At 42.7% G+C, this 21,956-nt stretch overlaps 1 protein-coding gene across 2 annotated transcripts in view; it reads right to left on the bottom strand.

Moving 5' to 3' along the window:
- Positions 1-21,716, bottom strand: part of gcgra (glucagon receptor a) — a 92,313-nt gene extending 70,597 nt beyond the window's left edge. Inside the window, exon 1 of one of the 2 annotated variants that reach the window (XR_013196733.1) lies at positions 21,467-21,702. The gene's annotated coding sequence lies outside the window, so the exon portion shown is untranslated. Of the gene's footprint in view, positions 1-21,466 lie in introns of both variants that reach the window. The other variant, XM_077211744.1, reaches the window with a different exon arrangement.
- Between the last annotated feature and the right edge of the window lie 240 nt (positions 21,717-21,956).

Below are 21,956 nucleotides of genomic sequence, written 5' to 3'. Positions count from 1 at the left end.
AAAATCTAAAAATGAAGAAAATGTCTGAAATCGTTTAGCTATGACCAAAGAAATGCCCATAAAATACACCACAAATGCACTTTAAATTGATCATAAAATAAATTATTACGCTGTAATCACATGATTGCGTTGTGTGCGGAACAGAACCAAATTCATGGCTGTATTGTAATTTTTACAATTGTCTCCCAGACAGCAACATAGTGTCGGCCCAGATCGAGCCCAAATCTGGTGCGCCTTGAATCCACATGTACCAGATGTACTGACACAATGTTGCTGTCTGGGCTGGCTGTTAGATTTTTTATAAATATATTGTTGAAAAGTGGTTATGTTTACGTTAGAAGATAGGGTATCTAAAACATGTCAATAAAATGGTAAAACTTTAACGATATAAATATATATTTGATATAAAGGATTTGTAAATATCTAACGTTTCTACATGTAAATACCCATTGATGTTAATGTTTTAGATTCCGTCAATACATCCATATTGTACATTTCAGAATCTATCCAAATTTATGTTGCTTGTTCCTGTCAATGTTACGTATTAATTCCTACATGTAAACAATGAGAGCAGGCTGGTGTTTTTTTTTTTTTGCTGTGAAAGTTTAATATTTTTAACAAATATTTTAACTTTTAACACTGTTGCAACGACTATGAAAATAAAAATGCTTCTTTTTGTCAAATTCAACTCTTCTGTTGTTCACGTCTTCAGTACTCAGGGTGTTTACTGTCTGTCAGCACCAGCAAAGACTATATAAGATGGTGCACTCATATTATTATGAATGGGTGAAGTAATTGCACCACAGCAGGTGCTGTTAGAATTTCTGATTGCCAGAAACAGTCAGTGTCCTGCACATGCTCATTGCACCAACCTGAAATGCTATGCTTTTTAAGGGGAGCAAACAACATTTATCGGTCAGTTCAAGTCAAGTTTGATTGATTTCAGGATTTCTGTGTTAAATATGGCTGCGAGTGAATTGACTTTCCTCGAAACAGACTTTGGTGCCAGTGGCTCTTACAAACCATGTCAGGAGAAGCTGGGGTCATGAACATTAATTAGGTTATGTGATGTTTATGCTGAACGACAGACATTGGTACGTGAGTGTGCTAGCCAAAGGTGGGATTACCTAGTACCTCTTACACATCCGTTCAGCATTCATTTAAAAATGAGTTCCTTTAGACTCTTGTATCACAAAACTCATAAAACGCCAGAGTTGTTAAAACCTCTGTGTAAGAGTAATATCAGACTTGCAAAGGTGATGTTGTTCTGGATGTCATCTTGGTTGTGATTACCTGCAGCCGAATCACTGTCACACACTGATATTCAACACATCATGACTGCGAATGTGAAATTGCTTGCAAATCTCGATACACTGTCAGGGTTTGTTTTGTAATAATGACTGGAAAGTTTCACTCTTTTTTTTATTTAAATCAGAAGCTCCCCTTGGTTGTAACATGAGGCATGTTTTTATTGATGCAACAACAATCTCTTTACAAATGAAACGTGTTGGGAAAAGTTTGCAGCAATGATGACAGATGTTATGTGTCCTGAGGACAGACGAGAGAGTAACTGCTGTCAGTATACTCCTGTAGAGCCTACAATATGTGATGCTGTATGACTGTGTATTTTTCTCTTTGAGCTTCCTGCAAATGGAGAATATAAGTAATTGAATCCAGAGGATGTGTCCTATCATGCCCATTTGTGGGAATGCTTAAAGTGGTTAAGATTTTTAATAGAAACAATTAAGTTTCTCTTGGTGAGAAAATAAGGTAATATCTTATTTTTAATGTGGCTTTTTTATGTAATTTGATGACTTACAGTACAACATTAATTAGATAGTGAGTAATGAGTTCTAGTCCACCCTCATATATCTTTTATTTTAATAAGTCAAAATTGCACCAGTATGTCAGTGGATCAAGAGCAGGGACCAAATTATTTTGCACATTGTTTAGTGATTTCACTGAAACTTATAGCAGGTTATACTATGACATGGTTATGGATGCAATCAAAACACAATCAATTTTCACAGACACGGGAGGCTGAAGCGTGCAAGAAAGCAGGATAATCTACTGAAACTGACGCAAATGATGAAGAACGATATTTGAGCCTCTATACTGTCAGGATCAGCCACTGGTGCTACGTAGTTTAGCTATAATTTTTTCTTTAAACAAATGGTCTTTTTTTTTTCTTGGGAATTTTTTACATTTTATAGGAAATTAGAGTGAGAGATCAGGATGCGACCCAGGTCAGAAATCAGATCCTGAGTCTGTGCAAAGCTCTGATGAAAAAAATCGTCCATGATCTTTACAATATAAATTTTGATCATTTTTATAAAAAATACATTTTTATTGTAATGGGCTTTCAGTTGTTTGCCTTAAAGTGTCCCTATAATGCTATTTTAAATGTTCCTAATTTTGTTTTGGAAGTCTCCAAAACGTCTACGGTTACGTATGTAACCCTCGTTCCCTGAGTAGGGAACGGAGACGTTACGTCGGATGACGACGAATGGGGTTTCGCTTAGAAAGCCTATCAACTTCGAGTATTACAAAACGAGCCAATGGCAAAGAAATGCCATGGGTCTGCGGAATTTGCATGGCGTAACTCCGCCCCACCTCGTGGGTATAAAAGGAGGAAGCCGGCAGCAAGCAGATATGTTTCTTCGCTGAGGAGCCAAGACTGATCTCAGGCGATCCCCGCGGTACAGCGGAAAGTGGCAGGCAGACGTAACGTCTCCGTTCCCTACTCAGGGAACGAGGGTTACATACGTAACCGTAGACGTTCCCTTTCGTTGTCACTCCGAGTTACGTCGGATGACGACGAATGGGGTTACCAGTCTAATCACGCCACCTTCTCAGCTGTCTTCCAGTGCCCTGCGTAAATCGAGATCCCTGTCAGCCTGGACAAAGGACTCCATATAACACAGGAATACCAAGGTACACTGGGAAGCATATCCCAAGCTTAGGGGAAGTATGCAATTAATGCCAGCCCGGAGGGGGGGGACTTAGAGAATACACATATGACCCGAAGGAAGCATATGGAAAACACTGGGGTGTCCAGCCGCAGGTGGAATATTTCAACCCCAGGGGTGGCAAGGTGGCTTGCCAAGGGAAAGACACACGCTCAGAGAGGCTTACAGTGGAATACACATGTGGGGGTCGCTCAGAGGAGGGACCATGCACACGGGAGGCACCTAGCCGACGCACAGGCAATAGACACTGGCGCCGACGTCAGGAGTGCTGGAGGAGCTCAGGGCTTTCGGAGAAGCTCACCTGAGGAAAATATCGCACGTATCCAGTCCGTGGAGTGGAATGGCGAGCAAGCGAAGACACCTGAGCGGGTCCGGTACTAGCTGGTTGAAGCGAGTACACGAGAGGACACAGGCTCCACTCGGAGATTATAGAATCTGGCGAATGTGTTAGGTGTCGCCCAGCCTGCAGCTCTGCAGATGTCTGTTAGCGAGGCGCCATGCGCTAGAGCCCAAGAGGACGCCACACTCCGGGTGGAGTGGGCAGTCACACCAAGGGGGCACGGTCGACCTTGCTGCTGGTAAGCCAAAGCAATGGTGTCCACTATCCAGTGAGACAACCTTTGCTTGGAGAGAGCCTTTCCCTTCAGCTTCCCACCATAACAGACAAAGAGCTGGTCTGAGGTCCTGAAACACTGCGTTCTGTCTACATAGGCGCGGAGAGCGCGTACTGGACAGAGCAGTGTCAAGGCTGGGTCTGCCTCCTCCGAGGGCAGCGCTTGCAGGTTCACCACCTGGTCCCGAAAGGGAGTGGTAGGAACCTTGGGCACATATCCAGGCCGGGGTCTCAGGATCACGTGAGAGTAAGCCGGCCCAAATTCCAGGCACGCTTCGTCAACGGAGAATGCGTGCAGGTCCCCAACCCTCTTGATGGAGGCCAGTGCAACCAGGAGCGCTGTCTTCATAGACAGGAACTTAAGCTCGACTGATTGCAGGGGCTCAAAGGGAGCACTCTTCAGGGCAGTTAGAACCACTGAGAGGTCCCAAGAGGGAACGAGAGGAGGACGAGGAGGATTCAGTCTCCTCGCTCCTCTCAGGAACCTGATGATCAGGTCGTGCTTCCCCACCGACTTACCTTCGATGAGGTCATGATGTGCGGCAATGGCGGCAACATAGACCTTCAGGGTGGAGGGAGACAGCCTTCGCTCCAGCCCCTGTTGAAGGGAGGAAAGCAAAACACTGATCGAGCATCTCCGGGGGTCTTCTCGGTGAGAAGAGCACCAGTTGACGAAGAGGTTCCACTTCAACGCATAGACGTGTCTCGTGGACGGCGCTCTAGCGGAAGTGATGGTAGCCACCACCGCTGGTGGTAGGGTACTCAAACCTGCCTCGTCCCATCCAGGAGCCACACGTGGAGGTTCCAAAGATCGGGACGAGGGTGCCATAGGGTGCCCCGTCCCTGAGAAAGAAGGTTCTTCCTCAGAGGGATCGGCCAGGGAGGTGCTGTCGCGAGGAGTACTAGTTCGGGGAACCAGGTCCGGTTGGGCCAGTAAGGGGCAACCAGAATGACCTGCTCCTCGTCCTCCCTGACCTTGCGCAAAGTGTGCGCAAGAAGGCTCACTGGGGGAAACGCATACTTGCGGCCCTGCGGCCAGCTGTGCGCCAGAGCATCCGTGCCGAGCGTGCCCTCGGTCAGGGAATAGAACTGGGCGCAATGGGTCGAGTCGTGAGAGGCAAACAGATCTATCTGCGCGTCCCCGAACTGGTCCCAAATCAGCTGAACCGACTGGGGATGGAGTCGCCATTCTCCAGGGAGGGGCTGAAGCCGTGAGAGCTCGTCGGCTGCACAGTTCAGCGCTCCGGGAATGAAGATGGCTCGAAGCGACCTCAGATGCTTCTGACTCCATAGGAGGAGGTGGCGAGCGAGTTGTGACATACGGCGGGAGCGTAGACCACCTTGATGGTTGATGTACGCCACAGTGGCGGTATTGTCTGAACGGACTAGTACGTGTTGACCCCTGAGCAACGCCCGGAAGCGGTGCAGGGCAAGGCGTACTGCCAACAACTCGAGGCAATTGACATGCCACAGCCGCTGGGGTCCTGTCCAGGAGCCCGCAGCAGCATGTCCATTGCACATGGCGCCCCAGCCCGTGGTGGAGGCATCTGTTGAGACAACAACATGCCGGGAAGCTCGTGCCAGGGGGACACCGGCCCTGAGAAAATCGAGGTTCGACCACGGGGTGAAGAACTGACGGCAGGTCGGAGTAACTGGTACTCGGAACGTGCCGTGTTGCCATGCCCACCTCGGGACTCGGTCGCGAAGCCAAAGCTGAAGCGGTCTCATATGAAGCAATCCGAGCGGCGTGACCGCGGCTGCAGATGCCATATGCCCCAGGAGCCTCTGAAAAAGTTTCAGTGGAACCGCACTCTTGCCCTCGAATTGTCTTAGGCAAGTCAGCAGTGACTGCGCGCGCTCGCTCGTAAGCTGCGCGGACATGGCGACCGAGTCGATGTCCATACCGAGAAAAGAGATCCTCTGCACGGGGCAAAGTTTGCTCTTCTCCCAGTTGACCCGAAGGCCCAGACGGGCTAGGTGCCGGAGCACTAGGTCCCTGTGTTCGCAAACCTGATCTCGAGAGTGAGCTAGGATCAGCCAGTCGTCGATATAACTCAGGATGCGAACCCCTTGCTCTCGAAGGGGAACAAGGGCCGCCTCGACGACCTTCGTGAAGATGCGAGGAGACAGGGCTAGCCCGAAAGGGAGAACCGCGTACTGGTATGCCTGCCCCTCGAAAGCAAACCGGAGGAACGGTCTGTGTCTAGGAAGAATGGAGACATGAAAGTAGGCGTCCTTCAGGTCGATCGCTGCAAACCAATCCTGGGGCCGTATGCATTCGAAAACGCGTTTGGCGGTGAGCATCTTGAACGGCATCCGGTGAAGGGAGCGGTTCAGCACGCGCAAGTCCAGGATTGGCCGTAACCCACCGGTTTTCTTGGGGACAATGAAGTAGGGGCTGTAGAAGCCGGACCTCATCTCGGCTGGAGGGACAGTCTCGATTGCACCCTTCGCCAGCAGGGTGGCAATCTCTGCTCTCATGATAGGGGCATTGCCACCGACCAAAGTGGAGCGGACTCCCCTGAAGCGGGGAGGAGACCGTGCGAACTGAATCGCATAGCCGAGCCTGACGGTACGCGCGATCCAGTGGGACAGACGGGGAAGCTCTAGCCAGGCTCCCAGGAACTGAACCAACGGGATCATGCGAGCCACAGGCATCCCCCCGGAGGGGCAGCGAAGCGGAGTAACTGGCCCAGATGTGGACGGCATAGCGGCCCGGAGAGGGGGCACAGTTAGCAACCGCGCCCTGGCAGAGGGGGCCAGGGGAGGACCAGGCTGGTCGTCCCGCGGGGGCCTGCTCTGCCAGGGGTCTGGCGACAGAGGGGGACAGCGGCGAAGCGGTCCGTGGACGGCACGCCATGTCAACCACCTCCGGGACAGAGGGGGACGAGGAGAGCACGGCTTGTGGGCGGCGCTCTGTGACGTCCGAGAACTCTGTGCTCAGAGACGGGAGAATCAGCTCTTTGGAGAATAAGGATTCTTCCCCGGCCCTCCCCAGGGAAAGGAGTGGTCCTGCTACCAACTCCTGGAAAGAACTGAGTCCCATCTCTAAGGAGCCCAACTCAAGAGCGCCGCTTAACCCGGCGTGTAGCGGGGTGCGGGGCTGGAGAGGACTGTGGCGTCCGACCGCGGCCTCCAGAGCCGACCCGGGTGAACGGGCGGGGTGGGAGCCGCGGGGGGGGGCGCCCTCGGCAGTGGGCAGACCGAGGGATCTGAGCGGACGGCGGGGCCGTCGGGACAGAATCAACCTCAGTCTGCTCCATCGCCGAGGTGCCCGTCTCACGAGCGCCGCTTAACCCGGCGTGTAGCGGGGGGCGGGGCTGGAGAGGGCTGTGGCGTCCGCCCGCGGCCCCCAGAGACGGCCCGTGAACGGGCGGGGTGGGAGCCGCGGGAGGGCGCCTTCGGCGGTGGGCAGACGAGGGATCTGAGCGGACGGCGGGGCCGTCGGGACAGAATCAACCTCACTCTGCTCATGGGCGGCTGAGAGCTGTTGGGCAAGCCCTCAACCGCACCGCCGAAGAGGCCGACCTGGGATATGGGAATGTCGGACAGACGGGTCCGCGCGACATCCAGCACATCAGACAGGTTCAGCCACAGACTGGTGAGCATCACCTGACCCAGGGAGCGTACGGCCACTTTCGTCGCTCAGAGAGCAAGGTCAGTGGCGGCGCGCAGCTCAGTGAAGAGCCCTGGGTCAGTCCCGCCCTCGTGCAGGTCCATGAGCATCTGGGTCAGGTGGACCAGCAGAATGACCATGGCATGCAGTGAGGCGGCTGCCAGTCCCGTGGCGCTATAGGATCTCGCCACAAGCGTAGACGAAAAACTACAGGCCACGGGCGGGTGCTTAGGATTGCGCCGAGAAGAAGCACTCTGAGGACACATAGCATCGCAACAGAGCGTTCAGCCGGGGGAACCCCAGTGTACCCATGGGCAGCGGCCCCATCGAGGGGAGGAAAGGCGGATGAGATCAGCGAGCGGTCCCGAGAAGACAAGGGGGTCTTCTTGGACTTCGAGATCTCATCATGCACGTCCGGGAAGAGAGGTATTGGGGTTTGCCGTGGACGAGGGTCGGCGGCCTTACCCAAAACCCATCGTCCCAGGAAAGCATGGTCGTCATCTCCGGATCAGACTCAGGCACAGCCGTATGCACACCGGAAGGTGGCAGCTGTGACGAGCCCTCACTTCCAGAAGACTCAAACCCACCTAGTGATGCTGCAACAGACATGGCATCTTCCTCTGTAGCTTCAACTGAAACACGCGGGCCACCAGAGGGTAGACTCGCGGGAATCAGCAGTTCACTAGCGGGCACCGTCATTGAAGAGGGGGGCTGGGGTCACGGACACATAGTCGGCGCCTAGATCCAGACCGTAACCCTCAGGTCACCCTGGCCACCAGCCGAAGATCGGGGGGTGGATGAGGGGACTCTCACTCTTGCGAGTTCACCGAGTCTCGACCTATATATGACGCGATGATCACGTTCCCAGCGAGAACATGAGTCACCCACGAGCGCTGTTCAAGCATGATCAAAGCCCAAACACACTAGACAGCGCTCGTGCCCATCAGAGTCCGATACCAGTCCGCTGCAACCAGAAATGCACGGGCGAGCCGTCTTTAAAAAGACGTGCCACGTGTAAGCTCTTTTAGTGAGAGAAAACTCAAGTGTTGAAGCACCCGGGGAGAAACGCACCGACTGGCAGACCACTGCAACAGATCAGCAGGAAGCACGCTCTCGCCGTAGATCGCCGTCACACCAACACTCGAGGTACTCGTTTGTAAAGCTGACAATTCAGAGATGGCTTGTGGAGAGAAGAATACACTTGGCTCCGAAGCGAAAACATATCTGCTTGCTGCCGGCTTCCTCCTTTTATACCCACGAGGTGGGGCGGAGTTACGCCATGCAAATTCCGCAGACCCATGGCATTTCTTTGCCATTGGCTCGTTTTGTAATACTCGAAGTTGATAGGCTTTCTAAGCGAAACCCCATTCGTCGTCATCCGACGTAACTCGGAGTGACAACGAAAGGGAACAACAGGTTTCCATGCATCCAAGGTCAAAAAACACTTAAATTTTCTCAAAATATACATATACAGCATCACCTCATTTCTCACAGTGACTGAAACAATTTGATGAAGGATTCAGTCTCAAAATCTGTCCTTTCTGAGAGCGTCCTCTGCTCTGATTGGTCAGATGACCCAGTCTGTTGTGAATGGTCTACTCTGCTTTAATTGGTCAGATGACCCAGTCTGTTGTGATTGGTCTACTCTGCTTTAATTGTTCATATGACCCAGTCTGTTGTGATTGGTCTACTCTGCTCTGATTGGTCAGATGACCCAGTCTGTTGTGATTGGTCTACTCTGCTCTGATTGGTCAGATGACCCAGTCTGTTGTGATTGGTCTACTCTGCTTTGATTGGTAAAATGACCCAGTCTGTTGTGATTGGTCTACTCTGCTCTGCACTGAAAAAAATGTTATGTTGACTTTACTTAATTTTATTATGTCAAGGGGTTGCACGAAATAAAATTATCTAAATCCAGATATATTTTTTAAGTTGAATGTACTTATATTTTATAAATTGGTTGTACTTATATTTTATAAGTAATTTCAGATTAATTATATTCATAAGTTTAGCTAAATTATTATGAGTTGAATTTACTCAATTTTTCAAGAATCAGCCTGTGAATCTCAACAATGGTGACAATTATAAAGCATACTGCAGTTCAGATAAAATTCAGTGATTCAGATCAAATGATTGTGAATTAATGATTATTAAAGAACAACTAACACCATCAGATTACCTATACTATTTTTTCATCTAGCTGTTATGACTCAGTCAGGTATAGCAATCAATCACAAATCTAAAGTTACACAGTGAAGGGTCAAGAGCCCAACTAAAACAAACACTAATCTCCATAATGGTGAAACAAAATTACGGTTTTCTCCTTCAGTGATTCTGCTTGTTAACATCAGGTATCTTCAATGTTGGCAATAAAAATAAAGACTTATTACTTCTTCTTTGACGTCTGCCTGTTATTTTTGTTTAAAATGCATAGGGATTTTGTATTGAACATAGCTTTGGATCACAGTGCCAAGGGGGCGGGCTCATTTTATTCAGACGACCAATCAGTTAACTTTTAAGGAATTATTTTGATTAATTATTACTCAATTCTAATGTGTTAAATTCAATTAATAATATTGCCTGTAATCTGTTGCCACAATTTTAAATGAAACAATTTTTTTTCTAATTACTTTTAATTGAATAAAATTAACTTGTTTTAAACAAGGGCAGTGAATTTCAAAATTACTAATAAAAAATAAGTAGGATTAAATAACACATTTAAATCAGTGAAATTAACCAGATAAAAACATGTAACATTTACAAGGGGTCAGAATAATTTTTTTCAGTGTGATTGGTCAGATGACCCAGTCTGTTGTGATTGGTCTACTCTGCTCTGATTGGTCAGATGACCCAGTCTGTTGTGATTGGTCTACTCTGCTCTGATTGGTCAGATGACCCAGTCTGTTGTGATTGGTCTACTCTGCTCTGATTGGTCAGATGACCCAGTCTGTTGTGATTGGTCTACTCTGCTCTGATTGGTCAGATGACCCAGTCTGTTGTGATTGGTCTACTCTGCTCTGATTGGTCAGATGACCCAGTCTGTTGCGATTGGTCTACTCTGCTCTGATTGGTCAGATGACTCAGTCTATTGTGATTGGTCTACTCTGCTCTGATTGGTCAGATGACTCAGTCTGTTGTTAATGGTCTGCTCTTCTCTGATTGGTCAGATGGCCCAGTCTGTTGTGATTGGTCTACTCTACTATGATCTGACCTACACCATCACATACATAACGAGCCTCCATCTCTATGTCAAACTGACACAAAAACTTAAAGACACAGTTATTTAGATACTTATATATTTAGATTTTCCGTACATGCATTTGCCACATGGAGTTCTGGAAAAATCCTTAATTCGCCAAAGTCAATAGAGGCAGAATATAAAACAACATACAACTGTATATCATTATTTTCATTATTATTACATCTATAATCCAACTCCTCATAACTCTATATTAAACATCAGACAAGTCCTGTTCAGCTCGGATAGTGTCATCACTGCATCGCTTTCAGTTTGGATGGATGAATCACTTGTTGCTGAACACTTGTCGCATCACGCCTGGTTAAGACTGATTAAGCTACAGATGACAGAGGCAGATTGTGTTAACGTCATGAGTGTCTGTCCCTCCACAGGACAAATGACAGCGGTAATGTGATTTCACAGGGAGATAAAGAGCATGTGTGTTTGAGAACGTTTTATTAAATGAGCCCTGACCAGCATCCAGCTTCATGCGCAGTGTTTCATGCACTTGTACAGATTTAATAAACTCAGAGCTGATCCGTTTAACACACCACAAGAAGGGAAGCAGGAATGATTGGCAATACAATTTGAGCTGGTTAAAAACAGAATAGTCAATGCTAATTCAGTAAGTGAAGGGTTATTGTTTCCTACAGCTCTCAGGCACTGTTTGTACTTGTTGAACACCTGTAAGTACACACAGAGCACACATGAACACTGGGATACATGATGCTGTAATTATCACAGGGTATGTGTGCTGCAGCACGTGTGATCACTGAACTTGTAATGAAACTCTAGGTGAACTTGTGAACCCCTACGCTGTAATCCCCATAGGACAACTGGTGCTAACAACCTCTCGCAACACCATGTTACACCCAATTTCAATTGAATGATTAAACTGTTTTAACAGCAGTGAGGTCCACTCCAGTCAGTAATGTTTGTCCCAATGCCACAAACATACCGCATGCAAAAATGACAAGCCCTTTTTCAATTTGGCAAGATTAAATCTGATTGTTTTTACAACTAACCTGGGTTGAAAATCTGCGACTAAATCTCGGCCTAAATAAAAAGAGTCATGTTCTGTTTTTAGGCTGTGTTCAGACAAACAGCAACTATTTATATTATTTTTTGTTTTTGTTTTTTTGCATATTACTTATACTTATTCCATTTAGTTTACACAGAAAAAAAACCAAAAACAAAGCCATAGTACGTTAATTGAAATCTGATAAAAATTGGAGTCTAGAATGAGTTTCAGCCTAAAAGTTAAGATCAGTAAAGAAGTATATGATTTCAGACACTTTAACATTACAACAACATCTCACGATGATAGTCAGTATTATGGCAACTGTAAAGCAGACACTGAGTACAATATTATGTACAGTACAGTCATTCCAAATCAGAATTAAGTGCAATCTGAAGTGTATTTGACATACTGTAATAGGAAATTTCTGGACAGAATATATAGCACAAAGGATACAATCTTCCCCTCTATCTTCCCCTTTGCTGTGTTACCTGATTTGGTCCTATGATTCAGACATGGAAAGATATTTTTAAAATATCCTCATTGCTGCCTTAAATGGGAGAACTATAAATACCATAGATATTATGCATAGACTGGTAGCAATGAGAAAACTGCCTTCAGAAAGGTGAAAAACAACAAGAAACATCACAGGCTTAATGTGATGCTTCCCGCCTCACATACTGATATATCAGCCTAAAGCCGGGTGCACACTTTATGATTTATAATAGTCATTTACGACTGTTGCTTGTCAGACTGTACGATCCCCGCTGTAAGCCATGTCACACTGTGTTGTTATTAATGTCAGACTGTACAGCAGTCAAGACACATTAAAAATGGATGCACACAAGAAGACTTGTATGGAGTTTTACATCATCAATCCGTGACATGTTCAGTGATGTGTGCTGCATTTACTTACGGGATTGAAATGGGGGCTAGCAAGCAAAAACAGTTTCTAGAGTTAATTGTGATGACTTTTTTTGGACAAAAACTAAACTGGGAAAAAACTAAGACGATGAGCGTGGAGCTAGTGGTGGTTTGTTGTCATTATTAAACTAACAATCAGAACTTCAGATTTTGGCCTCAGGATCTGAGAAATCCTTTTTGATTTACAAAATTGGTCTCAGATGGCCAAATCATGGCCAAAATCTCATAGTACAACCTGGCTTAAGGCATCTCTACTCCAGGAATAGAGGCACAGATATTCATTAAAACATGAACTATTCTTCTAATTCCCACAACCACTGTGGTTTCCACACTTTGGATCCATGCCTTCAGACTTGTTGTGAACATATCCTATGATAAATGTATGGGCTAAATTAATAAATTATTTATTTTCTTACGTCCAAGCACTAACTCCTTAGTCCCTACTTAAAAAAGAAGGGAAGTCTTAAAAAAGAAGAAAGTCTGAGAAAAAAAAAGGCTGAATAAAGCACAAGCATGAATATGCATTTCAATGATTGGACAAGCTTAAACTTTCTACATTACTGGAATTAATTATTTATTTCAGCCAGGGGCGTTGCTATAGACATGAATGGCATAGTACATTAATGGGGCTTAGTACATTAATGCCATAAAATGATGCAAATCTACCTACAAACATAAATAATTCAATTGTACTTCATCATATGTTTCGATGGAAACACCAAAAGCCGAACATACCCAAGCAGGAGGAAGATCGCAACCAAAATGAACAGTGCAGCTCCAACCAATTATGTGCACGACAATTGTATTTCGTTTCCGTCTCAAGTCTGTTGTGCTGATGCCATCACTATCATGTGTTAGTCTGAAGCCCTGGGTTTACTTTTGGCTTTTGGAACTTTTTTGGACGTCATTAAATAAAAAGCATTTGTTCACTAAATTAGTCAAAGCCAAGAAATTAAAAATGACTCCTACGCCCATGAAAAAGGATGGCGCCATCAGGGCATGTGAAGAAATTTATGTCTGTAGTCTCTTGAGGTTTCCATTTAAAGAACAACCGAAAGGTCCCCAGTTACACACGTTTTCATCATTAGACCATGTAGGAGACTCAGCCTTCATGTTCAGCAATAACAAGTGATACATATGCAAGATGTAACTTGTCCTGAAGGTCTATATAATAAGCAAATTCATAAGAAATGAGGTCTGGTTTTGAATGAGAAGAGAATATGAGAGTGAAACAACAAACACAAAATCTTTTTCACATACTGTCTCTATGCCAGCATGTGAATTTAAATAAAATGTAAATTGCTGAAAATTATTCAAGTATAGCATGCCTTGAGGTTTATACCCTATGATCCGAAAGACCTTTTCTCTAGTACTTAATTGCTTGTTATGAAACGCTATCTTGGCTTATAACAGCTTCTGTGATGCCTGTCGGTAGAATAACCTATAAATGTCTAAGTGCATTAATGGTTCACGGCCACTTCAGGTCTCCTCAAGCATTAAAACAATCGGGATGGGTTTATGTTTGCATTGCAAACATAGTAAGCGTGTAAACTTCTCATAGATAATTCAGATTTTTTTTTCTCACACTTACCTCCAACAGCAACAAAGCAGATGTTAAGTTCAGATACACATGACGTGGAAGCAACCAGTGTTGCCAGCTTGACTGGTTATCCGCTCAGTTAGGCTGGTTTAAAACAAGGAAGTCTATAATACTTGGAGAGAGCTATCATTCCCAGGAACAACACAATGCTATCTTTTCTTCATGTGCATTCAGCTCCAGAAAGAGTCATAAGTGTTATACACTGTTAAAAAAAGTTGCTTCCTTAATTTTTTAAGTACAATCAACTTGAATGTTTAAGTCATTTCAACTTAAATTACATTAAACTGTCTTAAAAAGTGAGCTGCATCATGTATAACTTAAAAAAGTTGAAAATTCCTGAAAAATAGGTTGTCATTACTAACTTTCATCATTTAATATCAACATATGTTTTTACATTGCTTTAAACCATCAAATAAGTTAAGCAATTTTAGTTTAATGTAAGTCAGTTTAATGTAATTTAAGGTGAAATTACTTAAACATCTAAGTTGATTGTAGTTTTGGACCCAATTGACTTTCATTATATGGACAAAAACAGTTCTAAATATCATCTGTTGTGTTCCACATGAAGTTTTCACAGGCCTCAGTCATCTTTTTTGTTCTGCAAGCAACAAAGTCTAACAAGTTTGGAATGGAATTCGAGTTAGTAAATTATGGCAAAAATGTAATTTCTGTCATGACACCTTGACAACATGACAACAACTATTTGGCTAGTAATGGATATGACAATATTAATATGTTTGGTCTTGGGGAAATTGATCTGCTGCTGCTGCTGCCGAGCAAATATGGGACTTGCTACTGCTAATACACACACAAAACGCAGCTTTATATACACTTGCTCTTAGCTGTGTTTTGAGTCCCATATTTGCTCTGCAGCAGCAGCAGCAGATCTATTCCACCAAGACCAAACATATGTATAGACCGGTATAGCAGATCTATACAGGTGGTGCTGGGGAAGGTGGAGGGTTTCTGAAAGCATGGCGAAACTGCTACAACAACTGCTGACCAAGTAAGGCTGAGCAGCAAGCTCATTGGAAACTGATACAGCAGGAACCAATCATCTGTGCCCTATAGAGAATGATGTGATTACAGTGAATTGAGTTAAGGACCAATCAGCCTGCGCCATATAGAGTTTCATGACAGAACGTTATATGTTTGGGTGAACTGTTCCTTTAAAGGGGGTCGCACAGTGGATAAGAAGCCCTATGCCATATTGTGTCACAATTAGGACAAAGTGCAGGTCTTGCACATAAAATGTGTTGTTCTGTTCGGGTGAGCTCAACTTCAAAACAGTACTATCTACTCACTCTACAGACAAAAGTAACATACAAACGTTTTTGTACTTCAAGAATGAACATCAATAAGATTCCAGTATGCTGTATCAAACAGCACAAAATTAAAAAGTAAATTATTTAGAAAAATTGCAAAATTATGTGAGGGGTGCTCTGTGGTGTAGCAGGTTTTAGCTGTGGCACACAGAACTAAGCAACAGCACCCAATTGGTTGCAAAGAAAGCAATGGTTTTTGAATTTTCTGTTCCGAATTATCCTCAAGTCCATTTCACACTGTTCAGAGCATTACAAAAAATGTATTCATATTCAAGGGGGAAATCGGAAGGCATGTGGCGTCTGTGAAATGATCGGAGGCATGCAAAATTGAGGTTTCTTTTGGAACTGTTTTCATTGACCGATATATAAAATGGCCAAAATGTCTCAAATGTAAATTACTCACTGTCTTGTTAATAAAACTGTTGTATAAAAGCAGGCTGTGGTGCTGAAAAGCTGCTCAGATGTGAATACCTGCAGCTGAACCATTTTAGGTTTAATAGTGGTGGTGCTTCATATGCATTTAAATCGTTGCAATCAAAGGTCGATGAGAGATAAACTCATTTAAACAGTTCAAATGCAGGTTTGTGAATACTGCTTTACCAATTGACAGAAGGGAACCGGAACTGAACAAATACCAACATAACGCATGTGACAGACAGCCTTTTCCAGTACAAATCGACGAAGAAACATTGAGTTTTAAAGGTGCAATGTGTAAAAATTTTGAGTATCTATTAACAGAAATGCAATATGACATCCATAACTATGTTTTCAGTGGTGTATAAAGAACTTACTTAATAAACCGTAATGTTTTTATTAACTTAGAATGAGACATTTCTATCTACATAACCGCGGGAATCCCCTTCTATGAAGGTCGCCATATTGTGACGTCATGTTTCTACCGTAGCCGAACGCGAACAAACAGCGTTACAGAGCGCGTTTCGTCACTACCTTGAAAGAGAAGCCGCAGAAAGCTAGAAGCTAGCCATAAACACTGTGAGTGGTGACTTTTTCCTTGTCAGTGGTGTAAAATATGTAGTTGGATTGTTTCATGTAACTTAGTTCTTCTCCCTCGCTGTGTTATGGCTTTGCTATGTGGGGATAAATGTGCTGGTTACGTTCGTGAGACAGCTGATTAGTACTCTTGTCATTGACCGTAAAACAGTAACGTTATAGGAATCACCAACCTATTGATCGCGGTCGACAAGTCGATCTTGGAAGCATTTAAGTCGATCGCGAAGAGTTTTCAAAATCAGAGAAAAAAAGCCTATTGTGTGTAGTAAATGGTGTCTAGGGGATGCGGAGGCGCGCGCGCTGTACAATCATGCCATTTTTGCTGCGCGCACCTTTGGGCTCATGCGGACGCGTCAAGTTTAAACAAGGCTTTACGCTTTAACCAGCTCAGCCACAGTAACAGCTCATATTTAGCCAGCTAAACTTTTACTTTCCTGTTAGAAACAATATATAGTTTCATAGTTTCATGTGGTTCTTCTCCCTCGGTGTATTATGGGTTTGCTATGTGAGGGGAAATGTGCTGGTTACGTTTGTGAGACAATCAGCTGATTACTATTATTATATTATGTATTAAGACCCTTGATCCTCACCTGACTATGGCTTTGTAAACTTTATCCATGATGTGGTTTATAATGGACTGTGGTACAGAAACAGTGACAATGTTACACACTCTTGGCTTACTCTGGCTATTCTCTGCTGTCTCAGACGACGATATGTTTTTCCAGTTTCAGGCACCGTAGCTTCTTCGAAAGGGAGGGGTGAGCAGTGGGCTTAGCCCTCAGTGCAACTCGCAGCCGAACCGCTAGATGTCGCTAAAAATCACACACTGCACCTTTAACAATCAGCTAAAATACAGGTTACAAAAAGCAAGCATATTTGAGTAAAAAACCATCTTAGCAAATAGCCTATTTTATAAAATAGACTGTAAAAAAATTTACGTAAAATCAACAGTAACTTACTGGCAACAAATATCCAGCAAGCTTCAGAATTTTATTCCACGGTAAAATTACTGTAAATCTGACTACAGCAGTTCACAGCGTACTGTATAATAACTTACAGTATTTATACTGTAAAATTAATTACAGTTCTTGTTTCTGCACTGTATTTTAAAATACTGTAAAGTTACTATGCAGTATAATTGATTACGGTAGTTCCCTTTCAAGGGAACTCGAGCTGCGTTGAGACGCGTTCCAACAGCGTCTCAACGCAGCGTCTCGTTCCTTCTCAGGGAACCAGGGTTACATACGTAACCTGAGACGTTTTTATAATTGTTTTATAATTACAATTGTTACACGCTTAAAAAAATAATGAAATATAAAGGCTTGTATGCAAAAAATATTTCACACAGTTACATTACTGATTATTAGATGTCACGTCAATTATGACAACACTCAGAAGTCAGTTTAAAAACTTTTATTAAAATTGAATTCATTAAACTGTAAAAACACTCTCCAGACTTGGAAGGGCCAATGCAGATCCCAGATTTTTGCCGCCTATAGAGAACAAAACACAAAATTGAGTTGCACTACAGCTTGACAAACATCAATGTGATAAACAGCTTACATTTAATTTACAGTATATGGAACCACAATACTGTGCATTCAACCAGGAGATGTGACAAAACTTAATAGCCTTTAAACTAAATTCTAACATCCTGATCTCCTCGTTCCATGTTAAAATCTGAAACCGCTCTAATTTTATGAATTTTAATGCATTCTTCAATAGCTGAAAAGGACTTCCCTCTATATTAACCGAAAGAGCAATACTCATCAGCACGCTGCAATGTCGAACAACTGTACATAAACACTGAAAGAAATGAAAAACATATTCAACACTGCATAGACCTACTCCTTTCACAGTGCATCCTCTTTCGGAATGACCCTGATCTCCTTGATCTGTGTTTTTCATTTATTACTTGTAAAAAAGGTGGCTAGCATGAGCATTTCTATGATCTTTGAGTTCAATAGAATTAGAATATTACATACATTTACACTAGTATATTTCTTAAAATAAAATAATGTAAGTTTTAAAAACTGAGATTTTTGTCATGAAAGGGGTATTTTTTTAGCAACATTTCATATTTGATGTGATCTAAAAATGAGAAACGGTTAAACTTTTTAATTGATTTACAAGGCTAATAAAAAATATGATCTTTAAATAAATGCCGCTTTGTTCTGTGCAAAGAAAAGCTATTCATGCATTTCCAAATACAAATTGATTCATCCATATTTCCACACTCATCCGTCCTTCAGCCCCTGACCCCCAATATAATGACAAGCTGGGTCTTCCCTACTAATTGGGTGTCTATCAGCTATGATTAATAGTTCATACAAATGATATTAATTTTTAATATGCATAGCTTACTATATAGTGCATAATGAAACAAACTGAATGCAATATGTTTTACTTGATAAAGTGTTAATGAATCCAAAAAAACAAATAATAATAATAGCCTATTAAGAGAACGATTGAACATCATTACATTGTTCTTTTAAAACTGAATTATTTGGGCATTTAACACTTAATTTAACACATAATCACATTAAAGATGACTGTGAATACATGTATAGTAGGTGTACATGCGTGTAAGTTATGCTATCAGGCCAATAGGTATGTGCTAGTTATGTACATGCTGACTAATACAGATATTAATGGTAATTTTAAAGTGGTTTAAAAAGGATTTATCATAACATGATTTTGTAGGAATTGTAATCAGACACTAAAGAGAGTAGGGCCTACCGTTTAAAATTAATTTGAGATCGCTTGGGGTCCTAACAGGGACCCGATTTCGAGGGAGAACCTGATTTGTCACAAATAAGAAATGAGAAGCACAAAAGAAGCACCAAAAGTCACAAAAACTGGGATTATAATGGCCATTTTCATGAATATCAAACGAATATCCAATGTACAACTAAATTAACCGCAGTCCGTTTGCAGTGGCTGTATCCAGACATCAATAAACTAATATAGTGCACTTGAAGAAGTGAACAAAAACAATTGAGCAAAATCGAACCCTGTGAAAGTCTGGTCTGAAGGACTGTGGGTGCTGAGATGAGGGAATTCATTCGGCGCGACTTTCACTGCCTGTGTAATCACTTTAAGTGTGTATTGGTTGTACTCACGTTATAAATGTATAATATGACTTAAAACACTGTGGTTGTCCCTTCAAGTCGTGCATAACATGGGTAGATTTCAAACATAGCCTTGTAGGGGTAACGTTAGGCGCGTATGAGGACTCGATCGCGACAGGCCACACGCACACGGTGTAGCTAATTTACAACAAATGTTCAGAAACAAGAACATTTCGATTACTTTGTTCTAAACTTGAAATTATTAACTAACATTAACAGCAAACCTTGTGATAAATGGTATTTGGCAAACTGGATCTGAATGTTTGCGTTACAAAAACTCACCACCGATTATTTAATGGTAAAACGAATACCTTCACATTTGGGGTGAAAATTTTAGAAAAATACATCTTTAAAATATGGAATAAAAATAAAAATGTACATCTCACCTGGCTGGTTCTTGCTTGTAGTGCCCCGCCCTCAAAGGCTTGGTTGAAATGGAAAATTCGAGTGATGCTGACGGTTTAGATTATTGGTTGCCAGGTGTATATCCCGTGCGATTCCGCTCTTTATGTAATTAAGTGTGTTTATAGAAAGCAAAATAATAATAATAAAAAAACATCATGGGAATTGATTTTATCTATTTTACCTAGCCTATTTTAATTATCATTGGATGGGCCTACATCTCCCACCCAAAAAATTGTAGGCTAAAGGCTACCATGAGATTAGTTGGGTTTGTGACAAAATCTGGCAACCATAAAGACACGCAATTAAAAAACACCCAAATATTTAACTTTTTTTAATGCTAAATGCCTTAATATATGGGTTACCTTATGAATCAATGTATTATAAAATTCATAAACTGAAATTACCTCAATAAACCAAAAAACGTCCTCTGTCGGGCTTGTCTGTTGGAATATTACTGTCATCAATTTAACAGTAACATAAGGATTACTGTAATTATTTTCCCACTCTTTTTTTTCAAAGAATAGCATAAATTGACAGCAACTTTCCTGTAAATAGTTTCTACAGTAAGACAAAGCTGGAAATACAACAATAGCTATACTGTAAAAGCTATCAAATTGACAGAACCTTACTGTAAACTGTTTCTACGGTAAACATTCACTGATAATATACAGCAATAATACTGTGAAGTGTGAAAACTACAGAAATCATTTACAGACATGAAGGCGAGCTGGAATAACTGAGGGATCACATGCAGATTAAATGTAGAGATATATTTTAAGCTAAGTATGGCCACATTTAAACTGCAAGTGATCCCTCAATTATTCCAGCTTGCGCTTGGCGTTGTTCATGATTATTTGCTAAAGTCTAGATATTAAGCTTAATACCAATGTCAAAACGGCGGGGGAAACTACTCTGAAACACGATTATTCTAATTTTACAATGAGTAAAGTTGTTAGTTAAATAAGATTAAATGGCTGTCTCAATTTTGGAAATGTCATCAACTGTCTTGTCCTAGCGAGTCCTCTCAATAATCTCGTTCGATGTGCCCGCCTGGATTCAATTCAATGGGGTTTAATCTAAAGTCTTCTTATAAACTTCTTATACAATTTAATTTAATAACTTTCATTTGGTGTGAGCCAACATGCAAAATAGACTTGTGAAAGTTACTCTTCATGTTCGCATAGCCTACGACGCATACAAGAAAAAAAAAACATAATTCAGGAAATATTATTTTAGGCTATAGTTTTCTCTGGGTATAGTCTATATGGTTACATAACTTAGCTGTTTTGTCCTATCACAGTCTCCTGCACGATAAGAATAAGTTAAGCAATCAGACAGCCTGTATTTAAGTTGTCTTTCGCAAGAGTAACCTACATTAAACCGATAGATTTTTAACTTTAGGCGTTACTCATTTTTCTCCACCAAATAACAGTTAAAATATGCGCATATGATATCGATAAAATATAAGTGCTACAAATGTCGCTTTTACTGAACTTCAACTTCCCTCTTTCTCTTAAACACAAAGCAAAAGATGCAGCTTTGTCTAGTTTAACTATCCAGGACAAAACTTAAACTACTCGCAAAGGTCACATATGAGAAATAAATCAATGTTTTACCTTTAGCTCGTTTAATTCTGCGAAAGTCCCCAATCTGCGATCCACAAGCGGGCATCTTCAAATGACCAAAACTGAATCCCAGTGCAGGATTAAACACGTAATCCAATCCTGAATGGATTGATGCGAGATGAATCCTTCGAAGAATATCAGTCTGCTTCTCAGGTTTGGTGTGACTGGTCTATGGTGACACATACGCACGCACACACACACACATGGTTCCAGCGCACGAGCAGAATGAAGCGCTCAAAGTGAAGCTGCGAAGCGCGTGTCTGCATCATTATCATCAGCCTGACGTCAACACTCAGCCCATGCAGAGACCACTGCTAACTGAATTACACAATTAACTAAAGGACAACATCAATCGCATGCAATGAGAGGAATGTAAGACAATTTAATGTAAAAATGCAAATATATCATACTCAGTGTGACATATACTTTTATTTTATTCATAGGCTACTTGTACACTGAAAAATATTTTGTTTAGAACCAA

Source organism: Siphateles boraxobius, unplaced genomic scaffold (assembly GCF_051911475.1).
Source record: "Siphateles boraxobius isolate OS27281-9 unplaced genomic scaffold, OSU_SipBor_1 66, whole genome shotgun sequence".
In the NCBI taxonomy this organism is placed as follows: Eukaryota; Metazoa; Chordata; class Actinopteri; order Cypriniformes; family Leuciscidae; genus Siphateles; species Siphateles boraxobius.
This window is presented reverse-complemented; position numbering and strand designations above follow the sequence as displayed.